At 47.5% G+C, this 20,187-nt stretch overlaps 1 protein-coding gene across 10 annotated transcripts in view; it reads left to right on the top strand.

The window, feature by feature from the left end:
- Window positions 1-20,187, top strand: part of NAV2 (neuron navigator 2) — a 773,977-nt gene that overhangs the window by 637,601 nt on the left and 116,189 nt on the right. The window lies entirely within an intron of this gene.

Raw genomic sequence — 20,187 nt, forward strand, 5'->3', positions numbered from 1 at the left:
GCCCTTATCAGCAGCCAAGCAGGCGGCTTTATTATCAGAGGAGAAAGAACAATTGCGCTAACAGCATGCTGAAAGCAGGCAAATTCTCCAGCCTTTCCAAGCCTGCTCTAGCCACCGTTGGTGACGATAGATTTAGCAGACAGAGAGCAGGATTCCAAAAAGATTTACTGGAGAACAGCCCCACGGAGAAATGAAGTGTGGTCCAACTTTGACATGGGCAGCCCAGACCGTTACTCATAACTAATAGTGAATGTTGGGGAAGAGGGAAAAAATGGGAGTGTCTTGTCTTCTCAGGAAACTGGGCTTAGGCCCTGACTTCTTGGGAATTTCCTAGCTCCCTTTGAGATTTGAATCCATTCCCATCTCCCCCACCCACCTGCATCCTGCAGGGAAGGAAAGGGAGCTGGGGACAAAAGTGGGTGCTTTGGAGAAGAAAACCATACCTCAGGCCTTTCTGAAGTGGCCCCTTTGCACGCCAATCCTCAGAGACACCCTCTAGCATGCAGGCTCTCCTGGAGGTGGAAACTGGAAACCCTTCCTTCGGTCTGCCTTCTGGGGAGGCTCCAGGCAAAAGATAGTGAAATTCCATTATGAAAGTGTTTTTTGAGTTTCTTGTGTACTGGGGACTGTGCTTCAAGACACTGAGGCCAGGGGAAATGAACCAGACCCAGAGCCGCCACGGTTCTAACAGCACGGGGGGAGCTCCTAGAAGGAGGAGGGCACGTAGGTCAGCGTGGGATGATGTGGGAGCAGTGCACTCTGCGGGGACGTGAGGGGGAGATCAAGAGCCTCCTGAGTGATGGGGGCCGTGGGAAGTCCAACGTGGCGGCTCCACCACCTGTGGCCCTGGGTCCTGGAGCACGTTCCCGAGCTGGCTTCAGTGGGCTCATGCCTGTGAACTTGGCACAGAGCCTGGTGTGCGTGGCCGGAGCATCAGCACTGCTGTAGCGTCCGCCACCAGCAGCGGTGGCAGCACCTTCAGGGCCTGGGAGCTGGACACTGAAAGATGAACAAGTGGCCAGGCAGAGCAGGGGCATGAAGACATAAGGGCATGAGGAATGTTTTTATGAGAACGGTGCCTGGGATGGGTTTGGAGATTCAAGACAGGTAGGGGGGCTCAGGTCAGAAATTCTTGGAGTCCAGAGACGGGGGTCCCAGCTCCAGGTAAGGCCCTGGGAACAGACGCACAGGGGTTAGACTTCTCACACTAAACTCTGCCGGACCTGGGGCCACTTGGGCAAGGGACGTGGAAGCGCCCAAGCTGACACTGGCTGGGAGTTGTTGACCTTGGTCCTCAGCACTCTCCATCTTTGCCAGCTTGCCCTCTTGCCTGTTGGCACCCACCCAGTGCCCTCAGACTGTCTCAGGCATCCAGGCCACCCCCGGACCAGGGCTGGCTGAATATTTAAGCAGAGTACGTGGCAGCCTCTGGAATGTGCTCTCTGGGGCTTTAGGAAAACCCCAGTCCCAGAGCCTTCCATTTCATGCCCTGGAGAAGCTTTGGCCCTGTGGTGGGGACCACCCTGTGCACAACACTTAGTTCTAACCCAAGGCAGGTGGTGATAAATGTTTGCATTGAGAGGCACAGTGGGGTGGGGAGGAGTCTGAGAAGAGCGCAGGTCCTTTCTGTTCTCACTTTCTTCTTTTGGGAAGCCAGCTTTCCTCCTCTGCAAATGAGAATGATGCCTGGAGTTGCAGTGACCCGACTGAGTGAGCTGACACGTGCCAAGTGCTGCTGGACTCTTCCAGACCCTCCTCATAATAACGAGCATGTTGCCAAGATTCTATGCGATGGGATGTAATCTCATACCTAGTTCAGTACCTGGTGCAGAATAAAAGTACTCAGTGTATCTCCCTCTCCTCCACCCTTACTCATCCCAAACCCCTGTGAGATACCTCCTTAGGGTGAGTGGGGTTTGCAATGAGACCGTTAGGGATGCTCACGTAGGAAACAGCACCCGGAAGCACCCCATCCCGCACCCACCACGCCATGCAGAGGAGCTGCTGTGCTGAATCACGCTTAGCAAGGCGCTCCTTCCTCTCCTTCACGCCATCTGGACTGTCTGCTATCTTGTTGGAACAGACTTCCTGCCCCTCACGGGGCTCCTCTTCGGTAAGGTTGTCAACAGAACACACAGGCGCTATGGGCCTGGCGCAGCTTGGCCCCAGGTGTTCAGCCAAGGGAGATTGCGCTTTGGGTCCACTAATCAGCACTGCAGAGAAGACTCTGTGTGTTCATTATTTCAAGTCAACGAACATTTAACAAGTGTCTCCTCTGTCCCAGGCTTTGCTCTGAAGTATGACTAATAATGACTATTTGGTACTCTTCTTTCTGGGGCCTCACTTTTGGTCATTTTAAATCCTCATCAGAGTAAACCTGGGACCCAGGAGCTCCCACTTACCAGAGGGTACTTATGCGTCCGGGAAAAACATGCTCCACCTCCAGAGCCCCCGAGGGGTGATGGGGAGTAGGGGCTAATGTGCATCACACCATCTGTGAGGCAGGTACCGTCCATAACCCCGAAACTCTGGCTCTGTGGGACATTTTCATTATATGAGTAAGAAAAATGAAGACCCAAGAGGGTTACTGTTAACCTCATTGTTTTAAAGCCCAGGGAAGAGATGGAAAGGATGCTCTTCTATTGCTTCCTTCCCCCCATGCTGGAATTTCAGTGTGATTCTGGTGCCTTTGTTGCTTTGCTGCAGTTGGCTATTTTCTGCCTCCTTCAGGACCACTATCTGATGTGTGTACTAGTCTGCAGGCTCCTCTGTCTCCATCTCTTCTCAGCGCTTTGCAAGTGTACCTTGAGTGGAGAGAACTGTGCCCCAGGTAGACCTGAAGTCCCCCTAGTTTTGCTGTGAAGCCTTTGCATAGCTCTCATCCAGAAAACCCGGTCTCCATTTTTCTTATGCAGATAGATCACTGAAAATTCCCTTCCTGGTTACTTGTTGAGGGCCGGCAGCTACAGAGTGGCTCAACAGATTTATGGTGGCGAGGTTGGAGGACCCCAAGTTCGAGTTGAGGTGAAGATGAAAAGAAACATTTGGATGAGGTTGGGAGTATTTTGGCTCTGAGACAATAAGCCCATGTTGAAAGACTCAAAAAAAAAAAAATAGGCCATATGTGCCTGTACTCAGATCAAGATAAGAAACTTAAATTTTGGTTGGGAACTCGTGGTCCTCTCAGCATGCTGCTCTGGAGATATGGTATAAGGGAAGAAGCTTTAGACTCAGAGTCAGAAGACCTGACTTCATATTCCTTGCTTGCCAGCTGTGTGACCTTGGTGAATATGCTGCCTTTTCTGAGTCTGTTTCCCAGCTGTGCAGTGGTATCCTACATCTTAGGTGGATAGTGAGGAAGAAAGGAGATAGTGTTTCTAAAGTGTCTGGCGTGTGTAGAATGGTGTGGAGTGGTCGTTCCTTTTGGGCTTTTTGGAATTGTTTCGTCTGTTTGGCTTCCTACTCTCTTCTTCCTACTTAGAACATTTATTATGAGGATTAACGTCATTTCTTATGCTTGAGGATCATAACCAGTTCTCTGTTAACTGAGTCAGAGTTGATCTGTATATTGTTCTCCAGAGGAAAAGTTGATGTTGCAACTTGAGTCCAAAGAGCCTAGAGGCAGAATTTCCTCTTCCTTGGGGAACATCAGTCTTTTTCCTCATTTGGCCTTCAACTGATTAGATGCGGCCCATCTCATTCTGGAGAATAATCTGCTTTACTCAACGTCTATCAATGTAAGTGCTCATCTCCTCTGAAAAGTACCTTCACAGCAGTATCTGGACTCATGCTTGCCCATGTATCTGGATCTCCCATCCTAGCTGAGTGGACACACAAAATAAGCCATCACAGCCTGCATGTAGTAGGCCTTGGCGTGTCATCAGTGAGAATGAGTCCTCTGGGGGCAGGAGGCAGTTCACCTGCAGTCCAGAGACAAAGAACAACACATCAGCTTGTGGAAACATCTGTGAGGGCTCGAGGCTCGTGCATCCTGCCCAAGATACGACCACAAATCAAGAGTCAGTGCATGCCTTGGAAAATCATTGCGTCCCTTCCAGAATCCCCAGGTCCTGATAAGAAATCTCCCTGAGAAATTGAGGCTTTAACCTTTTCTCTTAATCCTGAAGTAGCTCTGGAGTAAGACAGACACCCTGGCGCGGGCACCTGGAGGGCTGATGACTTTCAAGAGCCCGAAGTGAAATAAGGTTCAGATAAATCCAGCCCGCATGCACTTTGTGATCTGGGGACCAGCGGGAGACAGGGGCCTGGGGTTCTCTCTGCCACCTCGTCAGTGTCCCTGCCCCGCGCCCAGAGCTTGGTACTTGGAATCGCCTGGGCATCTGTCTTGAAATGAGAAATTTCACATACCTGAGCAGTGAAGTTTGTCGGGTGAAGTCAACTCAAGTTGTCAGAAACATGGGCCAGGATAAGTGTGTTGGTTCTGCTGAGACGGAGAAGGCCACAGAGAAGGCACTAACAGTGCTTGCTGGCGTGTGTCTTTTTGTGTGTCCTGCAGCAGTGGTGCGGTCTTTCACAACAACTCAGCTGCTTCGGCATCTCCGTTGTGTGCTGGGCGCTCTGTTGAGGTCATTACATACATCGTCTCACTCTTTACATCAGTTCTTTGCAATAAAGGCTGTTTTTCATCCGCTTTTTATGATCGAGGAGACCAGGCTCAGAGAGGTTGGGTTACTCGAATAGGTCACACAGGTAGTAACTGCTAGAACCAAGGGGTCAGCCGGGCTGAATTCAGAGCCTGTGCTCCAGGAACTCTGTAGTGTGGTTTCTCACTGTAACTCTGATTATATGCAAGGCAAGACCACCAAGGAGGAGTGGCCATCTGTGGACATATGGAGACCTTGGATCTCCCCATCACCATATTTGGGAGCAATAGAGCGATAAAGAGAGCAGGAAGGTGGTATTCAGAGGGGTAAGGCTCCGAGGACTGAGTTGCACAGGAACTTGGAGAAATATTTGGCGAATGCTTGTGCCAGGACCACGGAGGCTGGCTGTGGCGGAGGCAAAGGCAGATACTTTTGTTTGCCTCGAAAGCATTATTTCACAATTCATTTCAATTAAATGTCACAGGTCTTTACTGTAGCATTAGAAACACTTGTGTCAACATTCCCCAGGTGCTTGTGCAGAAAGTGAATGGGGACAAAACTGGTTCTGTGTGTTTTGGAAACGAAAACCAAGATGCTCAGAGACAGGAAGGTTCTGAGCTGAGCCGTGTTGCTTGCTGATTTACCAAAGCGCCTCACTGCAGTATGGCTTCCGGGTGTGAAATCTCATGAAAGTGGGCGTTTCAGTCACCTTTGTCAGGGTGATACCTGCATTTCTCCCAGGAAATTCTAGCGGTGTAGCCTCCCACCCACCGCGAACCCAAACAAAACACACAGTTACAAGCTCAGCGCCACCCGGAGACCCCGGAACCATGCACGGCAAGTTAGAGCTTTATTAATCGAGTGACTTTTACCTTACTCTGTGGGAGCTGTTAATTAAAACCACTCAGCCGTTGAGTTGGGAGAGAGGGAGGAAGACAAAGATTGAGGACGGCTGGTAGGCTGGCTTCCCTGCCGCCTTTGCAGGCTGGCGTAGCTGTTTTAGAACACAGACTTCACGGTTGAGTAGTCTCACTGCTCATTCACCAGAGGGTTGTGCGAGGTCCCTTGGGAACGGCTCTCATTTGATGCCCTGCAGCCAGGCCTTTTGCATACAGAAGACCTGCCAGCCTCTGACCAAGTCTACCTCCCAGTTAATAATAAGGGTGGTGATGATAATAGCAGCTACCGTCTGGAGCGTTTCTAAATGCCCGGCACCACGTGCAGCACTTCACACACATTGTCTCCAGTCGGCCTCCCCGGAGTCCCTGTGGTCTTCTTCCCATTCTCCTGACAAGGATGCAGGGGCTTGGAGGGCATCAGTATCTCGCCCAGAGCCGGTGAATCTGGGAGCCGGGACTGGAACGCAGACAGACTGACTGCAGGCACAGCCGCTGTGTTTCACTGAAAACCCTGGAAGTTGTGTAAACATATTGAAAGTCTAACTCCTCTTCTCCCCCTCCAAGCTGTTCCTCTTCCGATATGTCCGCATCCATCTCTCTTCCCAGCCAGAACCCAGGAAGAATCTCAGACTCCCGCTCCCTTGTTCCTGGAAGACCAGTCACCAAGATGGATGGATTCTGCCTTCACAATCTCCTGCTGTGGTTCTCTCTGTCACACTGCTCATGTCTCTCCCCCAGAGGATTGCCTTCGTCCCTTCCTTGCTTTCCCTGCCTCTGATCTCAGAGCTTGTCCAACAAATCCACCCTCCACCTGGACGAGAGCAATCTCTCTAGAGCAGAAATCTGATTACGTTACCACCTGCTTATAATTTCTCGGTGGCTCCACCTTGCTTGCTGCGTAAACTCTGTGTTGTAGTTTCTATGGCTGTATAGCAAATAACTCCAAAATCTGGCTGCCTGAAACCACCATTTGATTTTTTTTTTAATTGAAGTATGTTGATTTACAATATTGTGATAGTTTCTGGTGTACAGCATAGTGATTCAGTTATACATATATGTTCTTTTTCATTGTGGATTATATATAACCTACTGAATATAGCTCCCTGTGCTATACAGTAGGACCTTGTTGTTTATCTATTTTATATATGGTAGTTTATATCTGCTAATCCCAAATTCCTAATTTATCCCTCCCCCTCCCTCCCTCCCCTTTGGTAACCATAAGTTTGTTTTCTGTATCTGTGAGTCTGTTTCTAAATGTATTGTAAATGAGTTTCTTTGTATCATTTTTTTCAGATTCCACATATTAGTCATATCATATGATATTTGTCTTCCTCTGCCTGACTTCACTTAGTATGACGATCTCTAGGTCCATCCATGTTGCTGCAAATGGCATTATTTCATTCTTTTTTATGGCTGAGGAGTATTTCATTGTGTGTGTGTGTGTGTGTGTGTGTGTGTGTGTGTGTATCACAACTTCTTTATCCAGTCATCTCTCAACACACATTCAGGTTGCTTCCATGTCTTGGCTGTTGTAAATAGTGCCGCTGTGAACATGGGGGAACCACCATTTGAAGATGCTCACGGGTCTCTGCTTCAGGAGCTGGGACAACGTACAGTGGACCCAGAGATGTTTCTAGGTTTTAGGGAGCTCTGTAAATCCCAGCCGTCAACTGGATTAATAGGATAATAATGTGGGAGGCAACAAGAGTGTATTTTGTTCTTGCTGCAAGTTTGAAGAGGTTCAGAATCAGGCAAAGGTTTCTTTAGGGAAGGATGATGAGGAAGGGAAACAGGTTCGGGATGTAATAGAAATGTTTATAGAAGCTAAATCTGCTTGGCACAAGACATGCTTAGAAGAGAAATAGGTTCCAGAGGATCAAACTCAAACTGTAGGTGGACATTAGACTTCCGTTTTTCATCTCCTAGACACCAAAGAGACCATTAATGAGTGTAATGAAAATCAGGCTGAAAATTACACCTGTCCAAACTAGGGTGGGCTCTTTCATAAGGACACAAGCCTCCCGTTCCCAAGAGTAATTAAGCAGGATCTGGAAACCCAGGTCCACATGTTGCAGAAGGGATTCCTGCATGAGATGAGACGCTGAGAGAGGGGACCTTTAAAAGTCCTTCCTGGTGTAAGATTCAGGGCGTCCAGTTCCCACAGGAATCACTGAGGTTCTAACAAGGTTGGAACAGAGCTGGGCATTGTGCTCAGGAGAAAGAGGTCTCTTTGACAAGCCAGATTTCCACAGGTCATGCCAGCCTGGGAGTGGTAGCAGGGCACCAAAGCTGTCTCTTCTAAAGATATTCCCACCCATGCCCCCTTCAAATAAACACGAACATCAGACCCAGCTCCTTCCCCTGCTGCAGGTTCTGGTCTGGCAGATACCAGGGTTTGGAGGCAGAGCGGACCGTGGCTAACGAGAACCACTGTTGGCTCAGGGTGTGCACACCTGCCGAAATGTTCCTGTGAGTTACGCTCTGTAGATTGTAGGGTGAAAATCAAAGGTTTTTAAAGTGTAAAAATGTTACAGCATTTAACAAGCTCACACTCACTATGCAGAGTCTAGACGATTGGGCTTTGGCCCTGCCCAGCTTGAATGACTGCTTCAGCTGGTCTGTCTCCCATTCTTGTGAAAGTGGAAACGCTTGGACAAGTGGAAGAGGGAGAAAGTCAGGCCCCTGCTCCCCCTGTGTCTGTGCAGCCCCAGACAGCTGTTGTGACTGCAGCTCCTGCTGCCCTGATAGGAGGTAATTTGAGGAGCCTGTCAGCGACCAGCTCTTGCTTGATTTCTGCCCTGGAGGTCACTGGCTTGGGTTTCGGCTCCCTCGCAGCCCGCCCTCCCCGCCAGAGAGCTGCCGCCGCCAGGTGCTCCTGCCGCTTTGGGCACACACAGCCCTGGGCCACCCTTTGTCTGTCCCCAGGCTGCTGGTTTGCCTGGACGCCTGGCTTCTGGGTGTCTCATGCCCAGGTAGCCTCCCAGCCCCGGTAGCCACCTTGCTGCGGGCAGACACACCTGTCCTTGCTGCCGGCATGCCTGTGGCACCGTCCCGGCCCGTACATGCTGGTGTTCTAGAGGGAGACAGTTTTTGCCTTTCACACTGAACTCCCTGCTCTACCGGTTTTACTGTTGACTCCTTTTTAGGAAATCACGGACAACAGAGAATTTAGCCACGGGGCAACGTGACTAACTTCAGCTCAGGTCCATGAGCCCCTTGCGGTGGCACTGACATTGCTCCTTACACAGGGGGCTGGACTGGTGCTGCCCTTGAGTGGGGCCTGTGACGCCTCCCTCTAAACCTTATCTTACTAGCTTCCCATGCCTGGGGGGCCCCGTCTTCCTAGAAGTCTTCCTTGGAGCCTTTAGCTAACATGGCTTAATATTATTTCACTTTTCTCTAAATAGATGCAGGGATGTCTCATTTCCCTCTGTACCCCCCAGATGCTCAGCATGTATGTTTTATATCATCAGCCTTAGTAGAAATGGCCCTTTTCCTGTGGGCTCGTGTGGGAGGGACCCAGGCATTATTCGGGACGTGCCCAGCTGGAGGATGGGCTGATTTTTCCTTTTTCTGGAGGCTCTTGGTTTGTTTAAGATGCCTTTTTCACTTAAGGACTCTGTTTTGTTTTTCAGACTTGTAGAATTTCGACATGCCCTATATTACCAGGATTATGCAGTGCAGCTCTTTGCGGGGAGGAGTGGGACTCCAAAGAGGCAGCCGTGAGATCTGCCTATTGTGGCTCAGAGCGCAGACGGGCCACATCTGTGCTCTCAGCTGCAGCCTTGTTCCCTCCACGTGGCTGTGTCCTGGGCCACTTGTCAGGCTGCACAGCATGTGCGTAGATAGCCTCTCTTCTTATGGAGGCCTAGTACTTAAATAGTTCAAAATCCGAACTTCCCAGGAGGAAAATGGCTGGTTCCCATCCTGATAAATCTTAACTCGGTGTTTTTCAAACTTTAAAAATCGCATGCCCCTTTCTGCTTGACATAAAGACATCACACTCTGCATGGGGGCTAGGGTGTGTGTGAGGATATTTGTTTACAATGATAAATTTGTAACGCTGAAGATGCTTTTTCAAACTCCTACCTCGCCCGGCGATGAGCCCACCTGCACAGAGAACCGGTGTCCCGAAGGTGACCAGGGCTCGGGGACACACAGGAAAGAGCACAGGGTCAGGCATCCTGTGTTGTCAGCTGTTGTGTCTGCTGGGCTTGTCGAATTTACTGGCAGGTAATTAGAGTATCCTGCGGTCACCCAGTTTTGGCTTAATCCCTGTGCTTGAAGCCCAGAAGCCTATATGTGGATTTCTTTATATTGGAAATACATTTGTTGAATTCCACTTGGAATGAGTGCCCAGAATGATGCTTTTCTTAATGAAAATACTACCTGGTAGGAATTTAGCATCTAAGACAATCCAGTGAATCCACTGTACGTTTTATTTTTAGATCCTTTGTATCGGTGCACGTATGTCTGTGTGAACTATCTTAATTTCCTTGCCCTCAACCCAGGGCTACTGGCAAGCACCTTCTTATCCTTCAAGATTCCAGTCAAGGATTTCTTCCTCTAAGAAGGCTTTTCTGGCCCTTCTCCCTACTCTGGGCCTTGCTGAACCCCATGCAAACAGAGACACTTTTCCCTTCACCTGATTCTTGTGTCCCAAGCACCCAGGCCAGTGCCTGCCTCACAGCAGGGCCTCAAAATGCGGACCATCTCTAGGGCCGCAGCCTGCATGTGGTTCTAATGTGGCACTTCCTGCAGCCCCCTAGCTTCTTCCAGAAATCTTTGCTGCAGTTGGGTGATACTCTGAGGCCTGCTCTGTGCCTCAGTCTGCAGAAGGGTTGTCCCCAAGTTATGTTAGTCACCTGTATACTCCACCTGTTTTCAAAACACCTGGGCATTTCAGCCTCAGCCAAGATAAGACAAAATGAAACCTGCATGAGCCTCAACTCAAGGGCTCACTGGCTTCTGCCCAGTCCAGTAGTGACGCTGGCTGTTACCTGGGGGCGTCTCCATGAGACAGGAAGGGAAAGAGACTCTGGATGTCTGACTCCACCGTCAGGAGCCTCTAGTCTTCTTTGAAAGGGAACACACAGCCCTGAATGCGGGCATCAGTTCCGCCGACTTTAGGCGAATAGCGAGGGAGTGCTCTTGTGTCATAGAGCACTTTGGGGTGGGGTGGGGGGTCTTGTCAGAAATCGCAGAAACAATGAGGTGTGGCAGCATCCAGAAGATTGGCACGCAGTCTCAGGGTCTAAGAAGTGCCTGGGAGGGTGGTTTGTTTTAACCAAGCGGAAGGCTTTTCCAGGGTTCGAGGCATCTAATCACGATGCCCCAGCTGTGCCTCCCATATGCTGCTCCCAGGACTCTGTGCTCAGCCTCCCTGGCACTGGCCCCTCAGTCCCTGCCCGGCCGCAGTTTCCACAGTTGGTCTGTTCTGGGGCCTGTAGGCCAGAAAGTCCACGACCAGGAGTTAGCAATATTTTAGAAAAAACTTAGAGCTCTAACAACTCTTATCAGGCCTTGATCTGAGATAGAGGGGCCATTAGAAATCGGGAATCAGGTATTCTTAACATGCACATGGTCCCCTTAACAGTACAGGGCCAAGACTAGTTTATGTGAATTTGAAATTTAAATTGCCATCATACTGTAGTCACAAGATGGTGACTCTAACTCCTAGGGAAGTTGGGGCCAGCCTAGCTCACAACTGCTCCATCCAGGTCTCAAGACTTAAAGCAGCATTTCTGACAGCTTGATCCTGACTGCCTGCAAAAAACGAAAGAGCTGTACAGCACGGTGCACTCTTATGGACTTTGGTTAATAATGTACCAATACTATTAATCATAATTCGTAATGCTAGTTATTACTATCAAATAATGATGAGTATCAAATAATAATTTTATCAGTATTAGTTCACCAGTTTTAGCACATGTACCACACTGATGCAGGTTGTTAATTTAGGAGAAACTGGCGGTAGGGGAGGGAGGGTGTAATGGGACCTATTGTCTTCTGTGCAGTTTCTCTGTGAACCTCAAAATGCTCTTAAAAAAATAAGCTCTATGTAAAAATGCTGAGTCTGGGCCCCTACTCGTGGCGTTCTGCATCTGTGAAGCTGGGGCCTTGAAATCTGCGTTTTTCGCAGGTTCCCCAGATGATTCGGGCATATTCTGAGGTTTGAGAATTCCTGGATATCAGTCAGTCTCCTCTCACCATCTGTTTCATTCCAAGAAAGAGCTTAAAGGGGCTTTGTCTAGGGAACCGTCTCCTGTGTGCTCGAGTGTGTTTCATCTTTCAGTAGGTGGACAAAAAGCTTCCTGCTAGTGCTGGAAATGCTTGCTGCAATCCCACACTGACAGTTGAACCACAATAAAGCGAATTCAGGCCAGGCCAAATTCCAGACACAGGGACTGTCAAATTTCCAAAGCGTGCAGCCTTTCTTCAGGAGGGTGCCCTGCCAACTCCGATTTTAAACAAAGTTACGGGCTATAATGAAAAATTTATCAATGTGTGTTTATTTAAATAGGGGTGATAAATAGGATACATTGTTAGAATCCCTGGCTCTCTGAGTGATTGCATATTTTATTAGCAGTTATGGATTTTTAAATATATCCGTATAGAGTTGATATATGTGTAGATCCTTAGGCAAGCTAAAGCAAAATGCTCTGGAAATCAGCCCTAGGTGGAACTTTGTTTAATCTGTAAAAATCTGCATTGCCTTTTGCAAAAGATGTGAGGAACTTGGCAGCATGTTTCATCACCACACAGGAATTTTCCCACTTGATCAGTCTGTCCTCTGCTAGGAGTTTGGTGGGGGCCAGCCCACACCTACCCCAGTGCTGAGATCGCGTCTGTGTGCTAAAATTCGGGGTGACTCGCGAGTTACAGCAGTGCCACGTGCCACCACTGACTTCATTTACAGCAAACACAAGCAGAAATGTCACTCTGTGGGAACTCGGAGTATGTTGTAGGGACAGACTCAGCCAGCATCCACTCCTACCCTGACTCAGCACGGGGGCCACGAACGTGGAGCCTGGGCAGTGATGCACATTTTGCACCGAGGCGAGGTGGGCTCTGTAGCTTTCACCAGTTTCTCAGAGGGATTTGTAACTTAGGAAGATTTAGGAATTTCTGCTTTAGGTAGTGGTCTCTAAACTGGTTTTGGTTGTGTCAAAAAGATCTTGTTCCTCCATTAGACGTTGTGTTTGTTGTTAAATTATTAAAATACTGTGTACATGCTAAAACCTGCACATACGTAGGATTTACAAGGGATGTGATAAGACATAAATATAAGGAGAAGCATTGTAGTTTCCACCCCTGTGGGTCGTCTTACGCTGCCCACTACGACGACCACTGCTAGACCACAGCTTCCAAGTTTTTAACACACATTAGAATCACGTGGGGACCTTGTTGAACCATGGAGTCTGACTCAGGAGGTCTGTGATGCCGCAGTTCTACAACACTGCTGGGCGGTGCTGGAGCTACTGGTCCAGTGGCCCGCATTTTGAGCAGCAGGTGGAAGATGAGGCAGGTGTTGAGATTTCTCTTCCCTTCAACCCGCTTTGCCGCACCTAGCTTTCGGGAGGAGAGTCTGTGGCACCACTTCACCCCACTGAGGCTTAACGAGGCCCTCTAGGGCCCTTAGGCCCCTCCTTTACTCAGGCCTGCCTTTTCCTGCTGCTACCTCTGTCCCCATGGCCCGCTGGAGCTGAGCTCTTGTCTGACTAGCTTAGCAACGTCTTTGTAGCATTGTGCAGAGGCGTGCTCCGGGGACCAGGTGGCCAGCACGGGCTCCAGACCTCCTGAGCCCGCTCACTCCTGCCGCACGCCGGCCCTCCTGCCAAACCGGGGTCAGAGGATTGAGCCAGGGTTTTCCCCATCATCGGGCGCACTTCATCTCCAGGACCGACTCGGGGAGATGGAAGTGAACTGCAGGTGAGCCCCAGAAGTGGCTGGTGTCCCTAGAGCTGTGGATACTCCCGATTGGCAGCTCCCAGCCATCGAAGGAACCTCCCTGCAGTGACGTCTGTTTGCCATGGCTGTGTTCTGTGCTCTGAGCCCCGGTGGCTCATGGTGTGGCCTCAGGTGGCTCTTCCAGGCTTGATCAAAATCAGAGCAGATTTTGCTTGAGATGATAATTGAACTCTCACCCTCTGAAAAGGAGCAGGTACCAGTTCCGGGATGTTCTGAGGAGCCTGCAGTGCTAGAGCGCAGTGGGGAGCCGTGCTGAACGGTGCCCCAGCCCGCATGGAGCAGGAAGGTAGGAAACGGTGATCTGGGTGCCTATCTTCCTCAGCCTCTGCCAGCACAGTTGTTGGAGGAGTTCCCCAAAAGACATGAACACCAAAGAAATATTTCTTGATTACTTGTGCTGACTAGTCTGTATTATTTATAAAGTCCTATTGTTGCAGGAAAACCTAATCGAGGACTACATTCAAACCTGAGACTTTCTTTCCAAAGGCTGCTTTAAGTTTTGTTTCATTGTGTGTCAGTTGGGGACAACCCAGGATAGAGAAGCCGCAGCGCCGTGTTCTTTGATTCGGACTCGCCTTGATTTGGTTTTAACGTGTTAAGCCTATGCTGTGAGTCTCAGAATCACTCTGTGATATGTTTCCACCTGGAGGTGAACGCGGCAGGGAGTGGATTGGTAAATGAAATGGGCCATATTTGGCCTCAGCTTCTGTGCCTAAAAACTGAGGGCAAAGCAGTTTCCAAGTGTTTCCTTAGTAAAATTGTAAGTGTTTGCCTCAATTTGAGTGCTGCAGTTTTATTAGTAGCACTGACAACTTAAAAAAAATCCAGTTTTTTCCAACTATATTTTTGCATTTCAAATGCATCCTCTTCTTCCTTTAAGTCAAATGTAACAGCTTCTTTTCTGACAAAAAGATGGGCTTTCTTCAAAAGGATTCAGGCAACTTTGTTAGACTGTCTTGTCGGTTTGTCCTTCTGTGACGCAGAGTGAAGTTTATTCATCTGATTTCTAAGAGACCCTAAACTGAATGGATCCTTTTACAGGTTTGTCCAGAAACTCTATTTACATCCTAATAAACTGAGAATATAAACGTCAGGCCTATTGTAATGGAGTAGAGGGCACTGTGAAAGCATTTATTGTTTAGGGACTTGGAAGTTGATGAAACACTCAAATGCAAGGATTTTTCATCAGCCCACATCATTTTTTTTCATCTTATGCAGCAAAGCATATGTTGATATTTATATTCACATATTTATATTGCTGTTGGCAAGGAATATTGCATATATGTGTCTTCTGTGCCATTTTGCTTTGCTATGTTCACATTTAAACCAACAGTGTGTCCAGAAATAAAGACAGACTGATACGTCTTTGAAGAAGAGTAATCACCCAGACTTGATTTTTTTTTCTGTTTATATTGCTTTCATTTCTTGCATCTGAGGGTTTGTTTGTTTTTTTAATGTCGTGCTCTATTAGAAATACAGTGAACTCAGAGGAGGGTCTAGCTCAGTGGTAGAGTGCCTGCTTAGCATGCATGAGGTCCTGGGTTCAAGCCCCAGAAGCTCCATTAAGGAATAAATAAATAAGTGAATAAACCTAATTACCTCCCCCAGCCAAAAAAATTTTCAAAACAAAAACTAATTAAAAAATAGAAATACAATGAACTTGATCAGGTTAGTACATACATTTCTTGCCCATCTCATCCCCTCTCTCCTCCCTGAGTTCTTGATAGAAGGTGATTTTTTTCATAATTAGCGACAGTCCACGTGTGTTCCTTACACAGGCTGGGGTGAACTGTGAACTTTGAGAATGAGGGGTCATCTTGCTCTCCTTCCGAAGGTGACTCACAGACCCATTTCACTTGTTCCATATTGTTGCCTCATTACATTTAGAGGAGGAGAAGAGATCTGCTGAGTAAACGTTGGACTCAGAATCTGGCGTATTTGTTCTAACAGGTCCTGTGAGATTCCACAGTTTTTTCATAGCTACATAGGGTGCACCTATTTTGTTGAGAAACTTCCTTATATTAGGCCTGCTGTCTCCACAGGTCTCTTTTAGCTAGAGGGGTGGTGAGGTCTACCCTGCAAGTCTGATCATTCCCCAAATGTCGGGAGTGACTCAGACAGAATCCAGACAGGTAGTGTGTTCTGGAAAATCTGTAGAAGGAAGTATCAGTGAGACAGTGCTTTCCAAAAATGGAGTGTGGAATGGTGGAGCTACTGAAAAGTCCGTGTTCTCTTGGAAACGAAAGCCAGAACTCATTACTCATTTGCACACTGCCTTCTCAGTCTCACCTGGCATCCAGGCCCTTCCCGACTGTGCCCCAGTCCCCTTTTCAGCCCAGTTCCTGTCTTTGTTCCTGCTGCTCTAGTAATAGTGAGCAACTTCTCATCCCCTTACCCTCCTCTCTACTTCTCTCTGCTTCTGTGTGTGCTTTCTGTGTGTCTAGATGGATCCTCCTCCTTTGGCTGGCAAACTCCTATGCACCCCTCAGAGGCCATCTTCAAGAGCGCCCCTCTGTGACTTCTTCCCGTGTGTACACGGAGCCTGTCATACATCCATCTGGAGTACCACTCCTCATGGAGTAAGGGAGTTACCTATTGGCATGTCTGAGACCCTTGCAGACTTTGCGCTTCATCAGGGCAGGGCAGGAACCAGGTCTTTCTGTCTCTGTAACCCCAGCCTAGCACAGAACCTGGTATGTGAAATTTGTGGAATTGAAAGGGGAAAAGGGAAGGCAGAGTCATTGCTCTGTAATATGAGCCATTGTTGCTGCTCTCATAACAGCAGCTAATAAATTTTCAGGGCCCTTGATGTACTAGGCACTGGGCTTCCTACACACTATCTCAGTCAGCCCACCATAGACCGGTGAGCTTAATCTGTGGTTTCACCCATCCTGCAGATGAGGAAATTGAAACTCAGAGAAATTACCCCAATAGGTGACAAAGCTGGCATTTGGACCCACCTTCCTGCACTGTGATCTTGACCACAGTTTCATTGTCCTCATCTTAAAAATAACAGTTGATAAGATTCCTTTGACGCTGAAATGTCATGACTTTTGTGAAGCTCTTCGCACAGTACCCAGCAAGCATCAATAACCATTAGTTCTTTTTAACGAGGGGAAGCACAAGGGCCTTTAGCTAGCAAGGGGCAGGGGAGACTTTGAACTCAGGACTCTGACAACAGAGCCATGCTTCCTAACTCTGTGGCTTATGGGCCAGCCCAGGATGCCCAGCCTTGAAAAGCAAGAAAAACAGCCCAGGGACACCCTGTCTCTTCAGCGGAGGCTCCCGCTCTCCATCCAAGGGCCTCTGGTCAGGTGGAGGGAGAGAGCCCCCTCCACCCATCCCTGCAGAGCTTAAGAAGATGATGTGGAAATTGTTCGGTTGCTTAGTGGCTTAGTCAGGACCCCACCAAGCCAACATTAGGCTGCTACCTGCACCTCATTAGGCTGCTACCTGCACCTCATTAGGCTCCAGCACTAATTATTTACTTCCCCAAGGAGAAGGTAAGTGCAGCACTGGTGCTCAGGGGTTCGGTCCCTAGATCAGCTGGTTCCTTTGCTTGTGACCTCAGGCAAGTCATTGCATCTCTGTCCACTAAGAGTCTCTGATAATGCTCCCAAAGTTGGGATGCGGCCATCCCTCCTTGCCTCCTGAGCCTTCTCGAACACAGGCTTCCTGGGCAAGGGCTAGTGTTTTATTGTATTTTAATTTAATTTAATTTTATTTTATTTTATTTATATTAAAGTATAATTGATTTACATTGCGTTAGTTTCTGATGTACAGCATAGTGATTCAGTTATACACACACATATATATTCTTTCTCATATTCATTATTATTATAGGTTATTATAAGATATTGATTCTAGTTCCCTGTGCTAAACAGTGAGACCTTATCGTTTTTTTATTTTTGTATATAGTGGTTGATATCTGCAAATCCCAGACTCCTAATTTATCCCTACCCCCCTGGTAACCATAGTTTGTTGTCTGTATCTGAGTCTGTTTCAAGGGCTTAGTGTTTTGGATCAACACCAGTGACGGCTTCGTCTCTACATCATGCTTTAAGGGATGAACTTGATTAAGGCAGTCTATGTTAATGTATTCTATGGTCAGTTCCTATAAAAATTTGGGTTGAACAAAAAAAAGTATGTTTTTCATTGAGACTAGAAGAGTTATTGAAAGTACATACAGAGCTTTTTGAAAATCAGACTGTTGCTAATTGGTGGATGGTAATTTAGAAACCAATATTTTAAATTAGGCTCTTGAGTGCGAGGCTGGTTCTAGAGACAGCTGTCTCCAGTGCTGTGCTGTCTCCTGGTGAGAGGGTATGCACAGAATTTATTTTGAAGACTATTATAAAAAATACATGATTGAATATATTTTTACAAGCCCCTGGGAGACGAGGTAAATTCCCTATTTTCCTTACGAACTTCTCCCCTTTGCCTCTCTCTCTCTCTTGTTTGCTTGCTCGCTCGCCTGCGTGGGGCACACACTGGATCATTGTCACTGTGGTTGGATTCAACACCCTGGCGTTCAGGCCTTGGTGCATTTGAGAAGGCAGAGGACCTTGATTTATCCTGGACTTTCCTCCCCTTTCTCTGCCTCAACAAAATCAGAATTCGCAGCAACAATTGACAAGCTAAGTTAGCACATCCATTCCCATTTCTCCAAGGCCCTCCATCTTCGTTGGTGGTCATTTTCTGACACAACCTCATTGCACAGCCTGGTGTTACCGGTCTAGGGGCTGCAGCTCGCCTCAGCATCCCCCTCTGGAATGATCACCAGGCTCTGCTCTTGGCCTTCACAGGAAGCCAGGGCCGTGTATGTGTGGACCTCGTCTACATGCCCGGGTGCCTGTCATTGCCCGACCATGTGTGTTGTTTCACCAGCAATAAAAATCTAGCAGGGAAATAAATGAATGCTAAAATTAGTTTGTCCTTTGACAAGATCTCTCCAGTTGAAAAATTGTTGTTTATCTCTGTGCCTGGGCAGGCTTTGCTAAAATCCAAATTAACTGCCTTGCTTATTGGTGCTGCAGATGGTCCTCTGCTGAATTCTCCTTGAAAGGACATTTGAACTACAAAGTCTAGCCTCTGGCAGACTACACCACATTTTGCTATAGGTTTTTTTTTTCTCCTTATGCTAATTGTTGGATGCACACACGGAGTCTACCGCTGAACCCTGGGCCTCTGCATCTATTGGATTAGTGGGTGGCTGTATGGATGGACAGGTGAATAGACTGGCAGATAGTTCAATTGCCATATGTCTTAGATGTTGAATTTGCTGCTATTTAAGAGGAAGAAAAACCTGTAATTGGTGTCCTCTCAAAATGTTTTTGCTAAACTTCACCTCATGGCTGTGTCTTTGGGCTTCATTTAAAAAAAAACAATATTTATTAAGCGTTTAGTATGTGTTAGGCACATGGGGTATAGATTTGAACAAACTAAGAATAGTCCCTGCATTCAAGGAGGTTACTACCCAGTGTGGGAGACCAGCATTAAAGTCATTACACAAATAATTGTAACTATAGCTGCAATTGAGTCATATAGCATAAAATTTACCATTTTAAAGTGTATAATACATTGGTTTGTAACATATTCACAGGGTACCTTTTTAAAAAAATGGTACACTTGAGCGAAAAATTCAGTCTCTTCTGTTGTTTTGTTGGTGCAACCACAGTTTATTGGTTTGACTGACTCCAACAGATTTCCCATTATGTTGGCATTGTGATCATTAACGTCATAAATGGGGAATGAAGGGGGACATCAGAGAAATCCAGTTCAGACATGGTATCCTGGAAGCTGCCCTAAGGGAGCTGCTTCTTTCGAACAAGAGCCGAAGTCCTTTGACCAAGGTGGCTCCAGTGAGAACTTTCTTCTCTGCCCCTCACTTGAACTTATTGGTCCTGGAAAACCTCCCCAGCATCCTAGAATTGCATTTTTTTCTAAGATATATCCTAAGAAGTTCCTAAACTAGAGGTAGAAGAAACTCAAGGATTGAGAACCTCTGGCGTCTACATCCGAAAAATCAAATGCAGTGAAACATTTCATGACATCGCTCAGCTGACTGTTTAAGGAAAATCACGGCTCATTCGCTAGTCTTCTTGGAATGTAAATCACTCTTGTTTTCAGACACATTGCAGGTCTATCTGACGGGGCCCATGTGGGAATTAAAGGGATCTGAGTTTGTTTCTGGCTTTGCCCAAGTTTTGCTTTGCCTTCTTGTTCTCCTCTGGAGATTGGGGTGATGCCACAAGCAGTCTCCTTTACGGGGTGTTGAGATGGAGATAATATAGTTGAAGTAAAGCTGCTCTGGACCTGATCTGTCTCCTACTGGTGAGTAAGCTCTCAGAAACTGGTCTGGGATAGTCAGCCATCTATACAGAAAGTTCCAAGGGTCCATCCCTCCCCTGACAACATTGATTTCATCGGAAGATAGCTTTGTGCCAACCCCAAGGCATCTGGAAAAGTCAGTGAGCCTCGGTGTTGTTATTCAGAGAGTTTGAGACAACGTCCTTAACAGACATCAGTATCAAAGGTGAAGTTCATCATTGTGGGTACTTCAAGATGATGGCAATGCTAATAACTTCTTCTGTTTATATGGTCTCATACAAATTATAGAGCACTTTGGTGTCTCTTATCTCACTCATTCTCATGTCCACCTTGTAATGCAGGAAAGCTGTGATAATCACATAGTTTAAGTGTAAAACCCAGGA

Source organism: Vicugna pacos, chromosome 10 (genome assembly GCF_048564905.1).
Source record: "Vicugna pacos chromosome 10, VicPac4, whole genome shotgun sequence".
NCBI classification, from domain to species: domain Eukaryota; kingdom Metazoa; phylum Chordata; class Mammalia; order Artiodactyla; family Camelidae; genus Vicugna; species Vicugna pacos.